Raw genomic sequence first — 18807 nt, forward strand, 5'->3', positions numbered from 1 at the left:
ATTGGTATTTGTCACCAAACATTCTATGATGAAAGAAACAGTGAGACAGATAGTTAACTCCAATTGGCATTTCCTTAATATCTTGACAGCACAAGAACATAAATTGCCAAAACCATTATTTGCTCATCGGTGAAATAAGAACCTTAAAGACATGATTGTGCATTCCCATTATGCCAAAGGTTCTACTTTTGCACAAAAGAAACTATTGATGGCACTGCACCTATCAAGGGGACATTTAAATGTACCCAATGTAAAATATGCGCTAGTGCCATAGAAGGAGACATAGTAACCCATAATGGGCATACTATATATGCTAATAAATTTACCAACTGTAAAACCAAAAACGTGATCTATCTTCTCCTGTTCCCCTGCAACTTAGGTTATGTTGGTGAAAAAGAACGTGCACTTTCAACGCTACTTACAGAACATCGTTCGGCAATGAATACGTCGGAAGTAACATCTTCTTTAGTCAGACATTATTTGGATAAAGCCCACATTGCAAACAATATCAGATGGCATATTCTGGAGAAAATAAAAATAATTCAAGACCCTAAAAGTAGTGGGATCCAAAAAAGGTGAGAGGTCTTTTGGATTTTTGTTCTTAATACATATCAAAGAGGACTTAACGATGAATTCCCGTGGGAGAATGCTATCAGATATAACACCTAGATCCCTTTAAATGGATCCAGAACTTTCTGGCGGACAGAACTCAATGTGTTCAGCTTGGGTCATTTATCTCTCAAACCACTAGCGTTGACAAAGGGGTTCCACAGGGCTCGGCTTTGAGCCCCACTCTGTTTAATATATATGTGGCTCCCCTGGCATCAATTATTATAAACTGTGGGTTTGAAACCATATCTTATGCTGATGATACCCAGGTGATAGTTCCTATCGAGAACATTCCACCCGGGCCACTGTGTATTAGTGCTAATTACTGTGATGTCTTTACTAAAGTATTGTGTGCTTTGTGTCCATCTCCGTGTAGGAGATACTGTAACGCACTACATCGTGTTATATAATAAATACATATTTGTATAAATACTTTCTGAGGTTATTTTTCATTTAATCTATACTATAAGATTACATTCTGGTAAAACTAGCTGCTTTACACTCCTTCAAGACGAAGCCTGAAGGCTGCTCTCCACAGCTACCACTTGGATAGCTTTCTAAGGTTGTCTGAGACCTCTTCAATCACCATAAGGGTTGTCTGGACTGGTACAAGGTGCCCACTTACATTAGTGGACATCATACACCAGGCCAGCTGCTCACATTGGTGTGCAGCGGTTGGGATACAAGCCTGCATTGATTTACCAGATAGATCTTTGTATTGATTAACTAACCGAAAAACCACTAGTACTAGGCACATATAAATATAAGCTTAGTAAGTAAGTTCTACTGAACTTGAGGTTGGGTACATCAAGGGTCTAGTACACCCTTTCTCCAACCTAAGAGAGTTTAGCTCCCACTAGGTTAGGTAGGCGCACTGCCACACCTCACTTAGGGGCATATTAACAAGCGGCAGCGATAATTATCGCTGGCCGCTCTTAGTGAGAAAAATGTTATCGCTGGCTATCGCAGGAAATTATCACCATGCTAGCGCTGTATTAACAATGCATAGCGCAATGGCGATAATTTCCCAGCGATAGTGATGTTTTCCATGGAATATCGCTGGTTTTCCAGCGATGTTCCATGGAAAACAGCGATAACCTTGCTGATACGACCCTGTGGTCGTATCAGCGTTATCCACCCCCAATGGTAAGTATAGCTAAGTCTGCATTTTAGCAGACGTTAGTTTTTGGAGAAATTATCTGTTTTCTCCAAAAACTAACGTCTGCTAAAATGCGTGGGCAGCCTTGTAAATATCGCGATGTGTACATCAGCGATATTTACAAGGTTGTACTGCCCAGTGACGCCCACTTTGCATCTCATTAGAGATGCAAAGGGAGGCGTCGTGTAAAAGGGTGCTAACATGCGCTAATGCATGTTATCACCCTCTTGTAAATAGAGCGATATTTTTATCTCCACTTTTTTGGCTTTAAAAGCCAAAAAAGCGGAGATATGGCCCTTGTAAATATGCCCCTTAATATGTCTACTAAAGGAGATGCCAGTGGCTCTCTGCCCAATAGATACAGTGAACTTGCTTTCCAAGAACTGAAAGCACTGTGTGCATCTAGAAAGCTGGAGACAGAGAGGAGTGCCAAGACTCTACACCTTTTTGAAGTGCTACTGTTGGATGACCTTAGGAAAGCCTCTGGGTCAGATGAACAGGGCAGAGTGGGTGGGCCAGGGAATGAAGATAGGGCAGAAGGGGAACCCCTCTTTAACCTAGAATCAAACCCTTACCGGGCGAGCCTGATGGCTCCCACTAAGACAAGTCAGACCTCCCAGAGGAGTACACAGAGGGACAAGAGGATGCCCTCTTTGATCCTCCTGGGAAGCTGCAGCGTAGACCAAGGAGGTCTAAATCCTCCATTGCAGAGTCCAATACTTCTAGACAGTTAAGTAGGCACCTCCGTTTCTAGTAAAGGAGGGAACTCTTTGGATAGGGAACACCAAATGCTTGAACTTGAGAAAGCTAGGTTTAGGCTCAGGAAAGAGCAGTTGGCCCTTGACAGAGAGTCCCTAGAAGTCCAGAAGGCAAGGAAGAAATTGGGGCTAGAGTCCCATTGTGGCAACAACAGTGTTCCTAGAAGCAAGGAACATTCCTTTGACAATAGGAACTTGAGCAAGATTGGCCCTCCCTACCATGTTGAGGATGACATCCATAAATGGATAACTGCTTTAGAGAGGGCCTGTAAAGTTCAGAGGGTCCCTCAGGAGCAGTGGGCAGCTATCTTGTGGCTCTCCTTTGCTGACAAAGGTAGAGATAAGCTCCTCACTGTTAGAGAAGAGGATGCTGACAATTACTCAGTTTTGAAGAGCGCTCTCATTGATATGTTTGCCTTAACCACTGAACAGTACAGGATTAAGTTCAGAGACACCCAGAAGACACAGAATCAGGACTGGGTAGATTTTGTGGATAGTGCTATTAAGGCACTGGAAGGTTGGTTACTCGGCAGCAAAGTGCATGATTTTGATGGATTGTGCAATTTGATTATGAGGGAGCAGATCCTTAATAGTTGCCAGAATCAACTATTGCATCAGTAGCCGGTGGACTCAGATCGGATTTCTCCCCAAGAATTGGCAGAGAAGGCAGATAAATGGGTCAGAACCACGGTGAAGCGGGAAAACCAGAACCATGGTGGTGACCAGAAGAAGCAAGATGCTTCAAAATCTCAAGATAAGGGTGGGGACAAGGGTAAAGACAAAGAGTCTTCATCAGTGCCCCAAAAACCTGCATCTGGGGGGGATTCACTATTCTTCAAGGGAAAAGGCAAGAAGAAACCTTGGTGTTACATGTGTAAGGTAAAAACCCATTGGACAAAAGATGCTGATTGTCCAAAAGCCAAGGAAACTACTCCTACCACCACTGCCCCTAAGGCAACTGCTCCCCCTAGCACAAGTGCAAGTGGTGGTACAGGGAACAAGGTATTAGTGGGGTTAACCTTGGGATCTGAGGTGAGTTCTGGCTTAGCCAGAACTCCAGCTCAGGCTGTTTTAGTCTGTGATGGTGGCATGGATATTACCACCTTACTTGTCAGTCCCAGTAACCTGGGCAAGTACAGACAGCAGCCTTTGATTAATGGAACAGAGGCAATGGCCTACAGGGACACAGGAGCCAGTGTCACCATGGTGACAGAAAAGCTTGTGTCTCCTGGACAGATCATACTTAGTGAAATGTACCAATTGACCAATGCAAGCAATGTCAGGACTGACCATTCCTTGGCAGTTGTTAATTTCAGCTGGGTTAGGGGTAATTGGCCCTAGGAAGGTTGTGGTAAGTTCAGACCTACCAGTAGATTGTTTATTGGGCAATGCTTCGGAAATTTCAGCCTGGGCTGAGGTTGAATTTAGGGCTCATGCAGCAATGTTGGGCATCTCTGCAGATGTGTTTGCTGTGACTAGGTCACAAGCCAAACTGACATCCAGTGCCTTCCAAGAGAAGGAGCAGTAGAGGTAAGGCAGTGTCTTCCCCCCAGACTCAGAGTGAGGATCAGTCTCTTGAAGGAGATGATCTCAGTCCCTGTGAAGAAACAGATTAGCTTGAACCTGATCAGGTTGAGTTTTTGGGGACAGGGGGGCCTTCCAGGGCAGACTTGAGTTTGGAGCAGCAAACCTGCCCCTCTCTTGAACCCCTCAGACAGCAAGCTTCTGCTGAGGCTGCTAGGAGTGTCAGTGTGTCCCACAGGATCTATTGGGATGAGGGACACCTTTATTTAGAGGGTAGGGAGCCAAAGCCTTGTGCTTCCAGGAGGTTGGTTATACCTCTGAAGTTTAGGGGCTTCCTACTCACCCAAGCACATGACATTCCCCTGGCAGGACACCTAGGCCAAAGTAAGACTTGGGACAGGCTTGTCCCTCACTTTTACTGGCCTCACATGTCTGAAGATACAAAGGAGTTTTGTTGCTTCTATACCACTTGCCAAGACCGTGGTATGGCAGGTGGTACCACAAAGGCCCCCCTGATGACATTTCCAGTGGTGTGGGTTCCCTTTAAGAGGGTTGGGACTGACATAATTGGTCCCATGAACCCTCCAACAGCATCTGGGCATAGCTACATACTAGTGGTGGTGGACCATGCCACTAGGTACCCAGAAGCCATTCCCCCTTAGGGCTACTATAGCTCCTGTGGTAGGCAAGGGCCCTCTTGAGATTTTTTTCCAGGGTGGGCTTCCCTAAGGAGGTTTTAACTGACAGAGGTACACAGTTCATGTCAAGTTATATTACTGCAATGTGGAAGGAGTGTAGTGTGAATTACAAACCCACCACACCCTATCATCCTCCATGCAATGGGTTGGTTAAAACCCTGAAGAGCATGATCACTGGCCTCCCAGAAAAGCTTAGGCAAAAAAGGGATGTCCTTCTGCCCTGCCTTCTCTTCGCCTACAGAGAGGTCCCTCAGAAGGGGGTTGGTTACAGCCCTTTTGTACTTCTGTTTGGGCATCCAGTTAAGGGTCCCTTATGTTTGGTGAGGGAGGGATGGGAGCTACCTCTCAAACCTCCCACATAAGACATAGTGGAATGGAATAAACAGCACGTATGCCTGTAAATAGAGGGGTACGCCAGGGATGTGTCCTTGCCCCCACTCTGTTCTCATTGTATGTCAACGGAGTGGTGGAGCACCTGCTACAACACCCCGCAGATGCACCATCCCTGGCCGGTAGAAGAATACCCACCCTTCTATTTGCAGATGATACCCTTCTGATTTCTAAAACCCCGGTGGGTTTGCAGAGTTTACTAACTAACTTCAAGTCCTTTTGCGATATGAGAGGGTTAGTTATTAACACAGCTAAGACCAAGTATTTGGTCCTTAACCCCCCGAAAAGGTTGGCCAAACCACCGTCTTTGGACTCAGCTACCCTCGAGAGAGTGTCAGAGTTCGACTACCTTGGTATTCGTCTCTGCGACTCCATGAGCTGGAAGTGTCACCATCAAAAGATGTTGTTGACCCATAAGAGGGTGGTGGGTGCCTTCCTCAAGGAACATCGTGCTTCATCCCTGAAACCTATTGCTCCTGTCCTGGATATATATAGGGCAAGGGGTGTTAGCGCCGCTCTCTATGGGGCTGAACTTTGGGGGGTCTACAAGGTGGACCATTTGTCCCGTTCTGAAAATAAATTCCATAAAGATCTTATGGGGCTCCCTTATAGCACTCCAACCCTCCCACTGCTTTTGGACCTGGGCACTCGGCCAATTAGTGATCAGGCTAGGCTCCGTCCTCTCCTCCTATGGGCGAGAATTTGGAGAACACCAGAATTATCCAGTTACGCGGATGGCCTAACCGAGGTGTTGGGGTCACCAGGCTGGACCAAGATCCATTGGCTGAGGGAGGTCAAGCGTCTCCTCTTCTGCCTTGGTCTTGGCGAGGCCTGGAATAATAGAACCGCACCTCCTAAGTCTGAGCTGAAAAAGATTTATTGGAGCTGGGTGGCTGGCATCAGAAGAAGTAATGTCAATCTGTGCAGGTCCACTTTGGACTTTCTTTTGGTCAAAGAAATTCATTTCTGCGAACCTTACCTGGATGTCATCTCCAATCGTAAAGACAGGGCCCTATATTTCCAATTTAGAATAGGTTTACTCCCTGTTGGAGAACTAACATCCAGGTGGAAGGTACCATCTCAAACAACTTCCCTTTGCCCATTTTGTGACAAGAGGTCTGAGTCCGTTCCCCATTTTTTGTTTGAATGCCCGGCCTATGTAGCCCCCCGGAGCAGATGGTTAAAACCACTTTGCAGAGAACTTGGAACCAGATATTGTACGGAAGCCCTACGAATATTAAAAAATGACCCAAGGCCCCTCTTTGCTTGTGGTTTAGCCAAGTTCCTAGGATGGGCTTGGCGCATCAGGTCATCTAGGCTTTTGTATGTTGTTTAATTTGTTTTTTATTCAAAATACTTATCTGTTTTTAGCTAATTTATTGGCATCAGTAGCAGTATGAAATGTTTGTTTATCTCTCCATGCACTGATTCCCTTTTTATCATCTTATTGTACATTATTGTATTTTTGCTTTTTAAGATATATTTATATCGAAATAAAGCCTTTTTGACTGACTGACTAGAATATGTACTTGGTCTCCGTTCCAGGATGGCTAAGTACATGAAGAAGGCAAGTAAAAACCCGGAGGCCAGTCAAGAATTGCAAAAAGCTTGGCATGACCAAAAGGCTGTCCTGACTGTTTAGCAGCCAGGCCAGAAGGTGTGGGTGTTGGAGCCGGTGGCCCCAGCAGCTCTCCAAGATAAATGGAGTGGACCCACACTATTATTGAGCAAAAAGGTGAGGTCACCTATCTGATGGACCTTGGCACACCCAGGAGGCCCCACAGGGTGCTTCTAATGGCTTTGTGAGTGGGTGCATGAGCCTGAATGGTTCTGTGAGTAGGTGTGTGTGTCTATATGGGTATGTCAGTGGGTGCATGAGTATCTGAGTGGGTCTGTGAGTGGGCATGTAAGTGTCTGAGTGGGTCTGCGATTAGGTGAATGAGTGTCTATTTGGGATTTGATTCGGTGTGTGCATGTCTGAGAGGGCCTGATAGTGAATCACTGAGTGTCTGAATGAGTCTGTGACTAGGTACATGAGTCTCTGAGTGGGTCTGTGAGTGGGGGCATTAGTGTCAAAATAGGTCTGTGAGTGGGTGCATGAATATCTCAGTGGATCTGTGAGTGTCCGCATAAGTGTCTAAGTGTATCTGTGAGTGTGTGCATCAGTCCCTGAGTCGGTCTGTGAATCAGTGTGTGAGTGTCTGAGTAGGGGAATGTGTCTGAGTAAGCGTGTGAGTATCTGAGTAGGTCTGTGAGTAGGTACATGAGTCTCTCAGTGGGTCAGTGAGTGGGTGCATGAATGTGTCAGTCTGGCAGTGGGTGTTTAAGTCTCTAAGTGGGTCTGTGACTGGGTGTGTGAGCATCTGAGTGGACTGTCAGTGGGTGCTCGATTCTCTGAGTGGCTCTGTAAGTGTGTGTGTGAGTCTCTGAGTGGGTGTGTGAGTAGATGTGTGAATGTCTGAGTGAGTCTGTGAGTGGGTGTGTGATCATCTGAATGGGTATGTGAGTGGGTGCATGAGTAGTTGAGTCGGTCTGTGAGTGGCTCCATGAGTGTCTGAGTACAACTGTGAGTAGGTGCATGAGTATCTCAGTGGGTCTGTGAGTGAGTGCATGAATCTCTGAGTGGGTATGTAAGTAGGTGCATAAGTCTCTGACTGGGTCTGTGAGTGGCTTCTTGATTATCTGAGTAGGTCTGTGAGTGGGTGCATGAATATCTCAGTGGATCCATGAATGTCTCCATATGTGCCTGAGTATATCTGTCAGTGTGGGCATGAGTCTCGGACTGGGTCTGTTAGTGGGTACATGACTCTGAGTAGCTCTTCGCATGGGTGTGGGAGTGTCTGAGTGAGTCTGTGAGTGGGTATGTGAGTGTCTGAATGGGTAAGTGAATGAGTGCATAAGTCTCTGAGTAGGTCTGTGAGTGGGTGCATGAGTATCTGAGTAAAACAGCTATTTGGTTTGCCATTGGCTGCCAGCCTCTTGCCTTTGTGAAACAATGCAAGAAAGAAAGAATGAAGGCAAAAAAGAAAGAAAGAAAAAGGAAGATAAAAAACAAAGAGGAAGGCAAAATAAGAAAGAAAGAGCAAGGCAAAAAAAGAAAGAAAGAAAGAGGGAAGCGAGAATCAAGGAAAGAAAGAAAGGCAAGACAGAAAGAAAAAAATGAAAGGAAGGCAAGAAAGAAAGAGGATGATAAGAAAGAAAAATGAAAGAAGAAAATTAAAAAGAAAAGAATGAAAGAAATGATGGCAAGAAAACAGAAAAGAAAGAAAGGGGAACACAAAGAAAGAATGACAAAATAATGAAAAAAACAAAGAAGGAAAGAGAAAGAAAGAAAGAAAAGAAAGAGAAGGAAAGAAACACAGGGTTGCAAAGCCAGAGCATCCATATCATCTAATATTCAGAGTTCATGTGAGCTGCTAGTATGGTGGGAAAAAGCAGCAGTCAGATAAAGCATGTCAAAAGGAATATACAACAGCATTGGCAGGAGACTGTGATTGATAAAGCTGGATGTGCCTGGTGCTCTTATCTGGAAGAAAACATCCTGCTATCAATTCAGGCTTTACAAACAAAGGCAATGCTAAAGTAATAGTGAAGTACAAACAAAAACACTGAAGTGAACTAACTTGTGTGCGGATGTGCTCTTTGCGAAAGGGCTAAATGTAGACCTCCAAAGCAAAGTTAGCCAGTGGCTGTAGCAGGTTGACCCATTGCCCTATGCTATACTGGGTGGAAGCAAAATGTAAATGACAGAAGAACATACCAGTGGATGAAGGGAAGTGGATGAAAGCCCTTTTATATAAGGATTTTATACATATAATTTTACCAAAATCAAAAGGTCTTGGCTAACGCCAGAGGGGAAAATGTCTTTCATACCAACTATGTGCAAACCTGATAGATGGTAGAGCCAATAAAAACATGAGCCAAGTATCCAACAAGTGGTCAACATTCATGAAAAATCCAATTATCCTCTAAAAACTCATGGTTGGGTGAGTCTTTTTTCTTGGGTTCTTCCTTAGACGCAGAAACCAGCCTCTAAAGTCAGGTTTTAAATAATGTAACATATAGGTGATAACGGTTTATATAAATGTATCTTATTTATTACAGCTCATGGTGCCACTTCACACCATGCTTAGGGTCAGGATATTTGCTGCTGAAATGTTATAAAAACTGTTGTATTTGGAAAGTCAACCAGGTCTTTCCTTTGCTCCTCTTGAAGGCAAAATGTAGGTCAATCTTCTTATTGAACCAATACTTAAAGATCTTTCATGATTCTCTCCCGCTTTTAAGCATAACAGTCACTATGACTATTTACTCTTGATTTAATTATTTGGCATGTGTTCGACCGTATATGGTTGTGGCTATTACCTAGAATAGGAGTCAACTTCCATTGCCTATGCTAATCCGAATTCCTTTGCATTTGGAGTATTTTTAATTGATTTGACTAACCATTGCCTTTTGCGTTCTGTAATGATTTCTAAATTTTAAATAAATCTTTCTGGTTAGAACTTGAACCTTGCCTAGTGTGGATTTTCCAGTGTGACTTTCCTATGTAGTCTTCCTATGTGGGTCCTTTGGGCTCCCTTGCAATGTGCTCTTACGGCTCAAATTCTTTGGAAGTTATACATAGACCGAATTTATCTTAGCAGCCCTTTAAATAGTAAAATGCGGCACATTTTTAGTAGCAGAGGAGGGTTTCAGGAAACCAGGGAGTTTTTGCAAACTAGGTGGTTGTACAGATTGAGGACAATTTCTGTGAAAATGTGTCATTTGAATTTGCACTTTCTAAACTTGCCAGAGCTAGAATTCCCTCACCTTCATGCACTGGATTCCCGCGGGTGTGTACCAGTCTTGTTGAAGTTGTTGGAGAGATCATTATATGAATATAAGGCTTGTAAAGTGAATTGTCTTGCATGTGGTGTGTAGTTCGTTACACGGTTTGTGATGGTATTGACAGCGCTCACATCACTGACGTGCGGAGTCTGATTTGAATTGCGCCATTATCTTCACTGTGTGTACTATTGTTATATGGATTGCTATGTGCTGTGCGACGAGTCATTTGTTTTGCATGTGTTCTCTTTTGTGCAGATTGTAGTGCAGTGGTTTTTTGTCACAGGCCTTGTGTTTCATGTGGCATTTGTGCATTCAACAAGTTTAAGTCAAAATATGCATTCCATTGTAATTTTGTGCCAATTGCTGAAATTGTTTCAGTTGTATATTGATTAAAATATTGCGGTTAAATGTGTTTTTTGGGTTTGCGGATTTAAGGAAATCCAAGGCCTCAAGATACATTTCGAGTTGCCTGCTAAAGGCGTGTGGCATTATTTCATAGTTAATGAGTTTTTAATGGTCCAGCTGCGTCTGAAGTGTGTCGTTCATTTCTTTCTCCGCGGGGAATAGACATTGACTCAGAGGTAGATTACCACTTGTCGGAAATTTATTTTGCTGTGATTGAAGATGTTTTAGTGCTTCCCTAATTTTGTGGTGAGTTTTATTTCCATCTTGATTCTGGTAGACAGACAAGCTAATTGTTTTGGGTTTGCGGTGAGGTTTTCAAGTCTTGTTTCCAAATTGTTTTGTAATTGATTGGTTGCTTCTGTCTGTAGTACTTATACTCAACTTAACTTTTGAAAGAAAATGGCTTTCGCTTTGAAAAAGTCCGAAGTCTGTTTTTGAAGGAGACAAAGGGCCATATGTATGAACACATTTTCCCACAGACACAGAATGGGTAAAACACTTTGATACATCTGGCCCAAAGTTCCTCCTGAAAGTTCCTCTGCCCACGAAATGCAAGAAAAAATCCAGAACTTCACACTTGTTTATAGCACAGAGAATGGAATAAGATTATTGCTGATGGTAAATTGATGCAATATCCTTTCAATGGCTCTTTTAACATGAGAAAGATGGGCAACTAGAAGCAAGCTATCATTGTTTCGAAACCTTAGACTCAGACTGTACAGTTTGATGCATTGTATGAAGGGGATCATGTGACAAATTTAAAAAAAAGCATAGAAAATCATAAAAGGTCAGGTTAGAAACACGGGGCATCTATGGATATTAGCAGAAATGCAAAACTTAATTTGCGTCATGCAAGAAAAACCTTGCGCCACCATGGATGTTTTGCATTTACAATGCTGCACAACGTGGCGCAAAGGTTGACAGATGTGTGAAGCATCTGCTAGTGTAAAGGCAACGCATTGCTGGAGTCGAGTCGCAAGCACAACGCAATTCCAGCAAATCTTCGGAATGCCTATTCCTATTATGCTTCGTCACTCCTTACACCTGCTTCAAACAGGCGTAAGGTTTTGACGCAGTGGCGTCATAGAAGTAATGCAGTGAAATCTTGTAGATTTCACTGCGTCACTTTTATAAGGCTTGCTTACGTCGAAACACCCACCTTGCATACATTATACCTGACGCAGGTATACAGCGCAGTCTCGCTTGCGAGATTTAACGTTTTCTAGTAGTGGGGCTTGAACCCGCCCCTCTTCTCCATTGGCTGGCTTCCTAAACGGAGGCCAGCCATTGGAGGAGAGGGGCGTCTGTCCATTTAAGCCCCGTCTTTTTCAGATTCGGGGGCGTGTTTTTTAGTTTCTTTCTCTCCTCTGGAATGTAAACATTCCAGCCAATGGGAAGAGGAGAGAAAGAAAAACACGCTCCCGAATCCGAAAATGATGCTGCGTTTCTCCGAGGCATTTCTGCTTGACCTCGGAGAAAGATGGTGGTGTTCATGGCATCATCCCCATCCACGGCCCGGCTGGTGCTCGTCCCCTCCCCCTGCTCTCGGCTCCCTTGGTGCTCCTGGGTCCGGCTGCTGCTCTGGTCTCCTCCCCCTGTCTTCTCCGATTGGCGTTGTTCGCTCTCCTCCCCCTGGCGCTCGGGGTCCATATGTCATTCTTGCTGCAGTTAGGGTTAAAAAAGAAAGCTACTCGGCGCGGGTGTCAGGCTTGAGCCGTACCGAGCAGAAGCAACCAGTCCAAGAGCACACGGATGCATTTCCCAGAGGAGAGTGTCACGGGAAGCATGATGCTGTGGTAATTGGATATCTAAAATGGCTGTTGGTGCGTTCATCAGACTAATTACAGGAGGGCCAGTCGGGTCAAATGCAGAACAGGAAGCCCTTCAAAAAAGTTGTGCATTTAGCGGTCGCATCTGTTAGATGTTATTGGTCGCGCATAGACAAAGCAGCTGTGAAAAGTATGGCTTCTTTATGGGTTCCTGTTAATTTGTCTATGACGTACATTCCACAGTGATTTCAGGCCCACACAGTGTAGGGCCGTATAGAGTTGGAAATATGTTTGTGAGGCTTTTCAGAATAGCTCTCTATCCCCGAGGAAAAGTAAAGTGTTCACTCTGGGATAGTTAAGTCCACACTACAATGCCTGTAGGAACCCAGTGACCACAGGGCAGTACACACGTCATTGTAGGGTAACAATGTGCTCTTGGTGGGCCGTACACTTTTGTTTGCCCTAGCTAGAGTAGGGCTGCCCCTGTATTAGGGAGTGGGTCGGGCACGCTGAAAGGCAGTCCAGACCAGTGTATGTAGTTAAGGCCCTCTTGTGAGCAGTATAACGCTCCGAGACCAGTTCGGTGGGAGAGTCCCTCTGGTGGGCGGTGCCTGTGCTGCGGAAGTGCTGTTCTCGAGGATGGAAATTGTATTGTGTGGCTCAGAGAGGTGTCTTCCTCCAAGTCGGGATTGAGATATTTCAGCTCCTTTGGTGAGCGGTTTAGATGGCAGCTAGGGCCCTCTGTTGCGCAGTGCACTTGAAGTGTGTGTTAGGGTACGGAGAGTTCACTTCTGCGGTCCTGGTTAGGAGGATATGCCTCCTCCTTGGAGTTTCGTAAACCCTCTGCACATTCTGTCTAGGCTGGCACAACTCATGTGGTGAAAAGTACAAGCACCATTCCTGGCTTTGCTAAGTCCCTTGTGTCTCACTCCCTCTGGTGTAAGAACATATGTCCATCACGAGGAAGAGAACTCCCTCAAACCCAAGCCCTTCAGATGAGCAGGGCACACGTCTGTCATGGGTATGGTAAGTCAGCCTGGCAGGCAAAGCACTAGGTTCAATGTATTTGTGAAACCTAAATACGTTCTTCATAGGGTAGTTCAGTGCCAATAGTAGGTGCTACAGTGTCTGGGGCAGGTCAGTCTCTTTTGTGAGGAGTACAGATGTTTACTTTGAGAGGTTGTTCTATATGTGGGGCAGTACACCGTGTGTGTGGGGTTACTCAGTCCTCGTGGTTGTGAGTGCACGAGGGGGCTTGCTCTGTTACGCTCTCTGGTAGTTACTTTTTGATGCCCAGTACTTGTGGAAAGTAAAGTTGCCTTTCTTGGAATAGTTCAGTTCTCTGCTGGGCAGGACATGTATCCATCCATCCCACCATAGCTCAGGCCCTGGTAGCTTAAAATCCCTCTGCGGGGGAGAGTGGGTGTTGTGGGTGGTGTGGAGGGGGGAGCGCACCTCTTTATCTTGGGGAGGAGGAGGAGGCCAGTCCCTCTGGTAGGCAGTACGCAGTGTCAAGAGCTATCAAGGTTTTCCGATCCACGCATCAGTAACCCGCCCAGTCCATTTTATTTTTTCTTTGCATTCTGGGATTTGTTGTCTTGTTTATGCCATTAAAAAACACAATTTACTAAATCAAAGGCCAAAAAACAAGGAAAACATGGACTGTGTGAGCTACTGGGGAATGGAGCTGGGAAACTAACTGCCCGTCTGCCGGGCGGAGCAGATTATGGCAACCTAGTCTCTGCGGTGAAAGGGCGATTTCTTCCTTGGTTAAGTCAGTCGCTGTGTGGAAAGTGGCACTGGTAGCTCAGTCCCCCCACACACGTGTAAAGCACAGGGCCCCGTGGGGACAGTGCACGTGTGTTGTCTGTGTCGAGTCGGCTCTTTTGTCTGTGCCTGGCACACGCTGCAGGGAGTCGCTCTGTTCTCACAGACAGATAAACAAGTGGTTAGAACAGGATGTTCTGAGCTCGGAGGCCCTTCCTCTGAAGACAGAAAGCAAATGAGTGTGTGTGTGTGTGTGCTGTACAGAGGCAGTGGAACACCAACAGCATTCAAAGCGCCTAGCTTTTAAACACCATTTCTAACCGCCCCACACCTTCCGAATTACAGCTCCATGACCCATCCAACTCCTTTACCCCCCACCCCCCCCAGTCCTTGTGGATCCTCCTTTGTACCTTCTCGAGTTTCTCTTCTTTCACTCGATATGTTCCACGAATTTTCCCTGAAAGACACCATCGTTTACTCTTTTCGGCCACTCTTGCCTCAAATATCTGGATTTCTTACCCTTGCTCTTTTTTTCTTGTAATTTCCTACACTAATCCTAATGGGTACTGGAGTAGCGTGCTACTCGCCGTAAAAGCGCTTTGACGCCTTGTCAAGTCATCAGCGCTATTTAATTGCAATTACAATACAATACACATTATTGCTTCTGCCCTCTCCCCTTTTTCGCCCGAGCCTCTTCTCTTCGTATTATAGACGCACGCTTTCCTCTCTTTGAGCCCTCGACTGCTGCCTTTTGGCCATGCGCCAATCATAGGCTGAGTTCCGCTCTTCTCCCTTTCCCCTAATATCTCCCTGCCTTTCTGTCCTTCGCCCCCCTACCCTCGTCTCTTGTCCTAAGTTCTCGCCTCGTGTCCCAAGTTCTCGCCTTGGCTTCCAGCCCTTCCCTATTCTTTGGCCCTACATGCCCCGCTCCACCCTGACTTTGCTCCACTCCTCACATCTGTCTTGGCCCTTGAAGTCACCCCTCTTTTTTAGGTCTCGGCTAGCGAAGGCTGCGCTTACGCAGTCTCGCTCGCGAGATTTAACGTTTTCTAGTAGAGGGGCTTGATCCCGCCCCTCTTCTCCATTGGCTGGCCTCTTAAATGCTGGTCAGCCATTGGAGAAGAGCTTTGTCTCTCGAAACAAGCCCCGTCTTTTTCGGATTCGGGGGTGTGTTTTTTAGTTTCTTTGTCTCCTCTGGAATGTAAACATTCCAGCCAATGGGAAGAGGAGAGAAAGAAAAACACGCCCCCGAATCCGAAAATGACGCTGCGTTTCTCCGAGGCATTTCTGCTTGACCTCGGAGGAAGATGGTGGGGTTCATGGCGTCATCCCCGTCCACCATGGTACCCTGTGGCTCTATGCGTGGTGGCTCTGTCTGTGTGTGGGTAACTGTGTGTGTGTAGGTGGCTCTGTGGGTGGCTCTATTTGTGTGTGGGTTGCTCTATGTGAGTGGCTCTGTGTGGGTGACTCTGTGTGTGGGTGGCTTTGTGTGTGTGGCTCTGTGTGTGGGTGCAAATGAGTGAGTGAGTGAGTACTTTCTTGTATAGCGCATGGCTACCCTAGAGCATCCCAGCGCTGTAAGACCAGAGAACGTTAAAAGACATTATTGAAACAAAAATGTCTTTAGTCGCTTCCTGAAAGCCAGATGATTAGATTCATGCCTGATGTTGTCGGGGAGTTGATTCCATCCTTTGGACGCTTGGACAGAAAGCAGGCGGCCGCCCATCCGGGCCAACTTCAACCTGGGAACTACAAGCAGATTTCGTTGGTTGGATCTAAGAGATCTAACCGATTGATGGCGACGAAACAGGGAGTCCAGAATGGACGGGCCAACATTGTGGATGGACTTATGTGCCAAACACATAGTCTTGAACACAATCCTTTCCTGAATTGGTAGCCAATGAAGCAACCGAATTGAGGCCTTCACTGAACATTGTTTGGGGACTTTCATAAGCAAGCATGCTGCACAATTCTGCACAGATTGCAGAGTTTTTATGGTAGCTGCTAGTGCCCCCATATTAATAGCATTTGCATAGTCCAGTCGCGAAAGAATCAACGACTGGACCAATACGCGTCTGGCTTCAAATGGAAGAAGATCTAGGACTTTTTTTAGAACTCGCATCAATCCATAGCAGGTCGCGGCCACCTTCTTAGCCTGATGTTGGAAATTCAGGGCGGAGTCCAGCCAGACCCCCAAGCTTTTTATTTTGGTCTTGGGCACCGGAGGAGGGCCCAGACAATGCGGCCACCAGGGGTCCAGGTTAATTGGGGCTTTGTAGCCCAGCAGCATAATGTCCGTTTTGGCCCCATTTAGCTTTAAAAAAGACGAGGTCATCCATTCAAGGACTTTGGTGAGACACGGGGTCAGATTGTTGATCCCCTGATGTAAGGCATCGTCCCTCACTAAAGAAACAACCAGCTGCGTGTCATCGGCGTAGGTGATAAGCTGGATTCCCAGGGAAGCACCACCTCAGCCAAAGGTCTCATGTAAATGTTAAACAACGTGGGGCTGAGTGATGATCCCTGGGGAACGCCGTGACTCAGTTGCAGCTGGCTCGATGACACCTCGTCCTCAAAAACGGAGAAGCATCTGTCCGATAGAAAGGAATGGAGCCATTTAAGGGCCAATCCAGATACCCCTGCAAGACGTAGCCGATGCAGCAGGAGAGAGTGGTTTACAGTGTCGAAGGCTGCGCTGAGGTCCAATAGGACCACCGCAGCGCAGCCTCCCGAATCCACAATACCCCTAGTCGCCTCCACCACCGCCACCAGAGCAGTTTCTGTTCCTTGCTTGGCTCTGAATCCAGTCTGGGTTGAATGTAATGAGCCCGTAGACTCAACAAATGAAGAGAGGGCCTGATTAACGTTTTTTTCAGCTATTTTGTTGAGACTCGGAAGCAGCGAAATAGGTCTGTAGTTAGCCAGATCTTCCGGGTCCAGATTAGGTTTTTTTAACAGGGCCCGGACCTTTGCCTTCTTCCAGTTGGGGGGTACTACTCCTGAGGCCAGAGGCACGTTGATGACCTGCGTTATCACCGGGCATACTGTTTCCGAAACCTGCTTAAGAACCGTCGGAGGAGCAACATCCTGAGGAGAGCCCGATTTTAAGTTGTTAAGGAGCCTTTCAACAATAGCAAGATCTAACAGCGGAAAGGCTTTGAGATCTCCAAATAAGTTAGGGGCTCCCCCCTTCAACCTTTCATTACCACTCTCCATTTCGTCTGGAGTATATGGAGTTGTCACAAAGCTAGAGTAGATGTTGGACACTTTAGACGCGAAGAAAACGGCTAGGTCCTTGCAATGTTTCTGAGGGTCCAAAGCAGGATTGGTAGCCCTAGGAGTAGCAACCAGAGATTGAAAGATTTTAAAAATCTCTCTGGGGGCATTGGCTGCTTCCGAGATTTTACCCTGGTAATATGCTGCTTGCGTGGATTTCAATAATTTTTTGTATGATCTGAGGGATGCTTTATATTCAGTTTTTGCAACAGGTGCAAAGTCCTTTCTCCACTTCCTTTCTGCTCGTTTGCACAGTTGTTTATGTTCCTTAAGTTTTCCAGAGTACCACGGTTGTTTATTATGACCCTCCCAATGCCGCATCTCCTTTTTTGGGAGGGCGGCATCTAAGGTGTAATTAAGCCAGTTGTCAAAGGCTTCATTAGCAACCACTGGATCCTCATGGGGAATAGGCGGACACCTCTTCAGGGCTGCCTCCCAGTCCCTGACCGGTAATCTAGACCAAACTCGGCCAACTTTCTTTGAAAGGGTAACCCTATGATTCTGTATTTCTGGAGACCACACAAAGGAGAGTAGGGCGTGGTCTGACCAGGGAACAAAGTAGGGCTGATCACACACAATGTTCGCAAGGTTAGTAAAACAATGATCTAGTAGATGCCCGGCTACATGAGTAGAGCTTGTCACAATTTGTTCCAAGTGTACTACTCCCAAGGTATCGAGCCGACATTGCGATGCAGCTGCATCGACTTCATCAAGGTGAATGTTGAGGTCGCCCAAGATGGAGAAATTGGGGGCACTGCTAATGGAGAGAGAAATCTTATCTAGATGGTTATTACAGAAGTCACGGTAATCACCCGGGGGTCTGTACACCAAAATCCCTGAAAAAGTACACGTGGGCGAAAAGGATATGGAGAAGCCAAGACTCTCACATTCTGTAAGTGGACTCTCAGAGGTTCTACATCTAAAGATGTTCTTATAGATAATTGCCACACCTCCTCCCCGCCCTATTAGACGATCCTGTCTGATGATCGAATAATTGGCCGGGAGCGCCTGGACTATATCCGGGTCGGATGACTCGGTCAGCCAAGTCTCGGTTAAAAAGAGTACGTCTGGGCCTCGTTCCTCTAGGATCAAATGGATCTCCATGGCGTGCCTCGGGAAAGATCTGCAGTTTAACAGGGCGAATGTAAAATGGGTAATATTAGCTCTCACTAGCTTTAAAGGCTTGCTATGGGGACAGAAGGATATTACGTCCTCTGGTAAGGTCTCTATCGGACAAATGGACCTCACATCACCTCTAAGAGCCCTTAGCAGATCACCACTGTAACTGAGGGTATTAGGAGGTGGGGATTCCATTAATATGGCCCTGAGCAATAGGTCTCGCATTTGAGAGTGATTAAGCTATTGACATTGTAAATAACAATGCTGTTTCTTTAAATGTTTTAAAAAGAAAAACATAAACAAAAATAATGTCATGAACAATGCCCATAGCTCTAACTTTAACAATGCCGAGACCATTGCATTGTAAATGCTTGTTATGGTGTGTTCTCGATCTATGTTATGATGAAGTGTATAATATAACCCAGTATGCATATAAAGTAGGGGTGGGTGGAACTTAAGGAGTTCTGTTATATTCCATGTAGGTACCCTAATATAAGCACAGG

This window comes from Triturus cristatus, chromosome 6 (assembly GCF_964204655.1).
Source record: "Triturus cristatus chromosome 6, aTriCri1.1, whole genome shotgun sequence".
In the NCBI taxonomy this organism is placed as follows: Eukaryota; Metazoa; Chordata; class Amphibia; order Caudata; family Salamandridae; genus Triturus; species Triturus cristatus.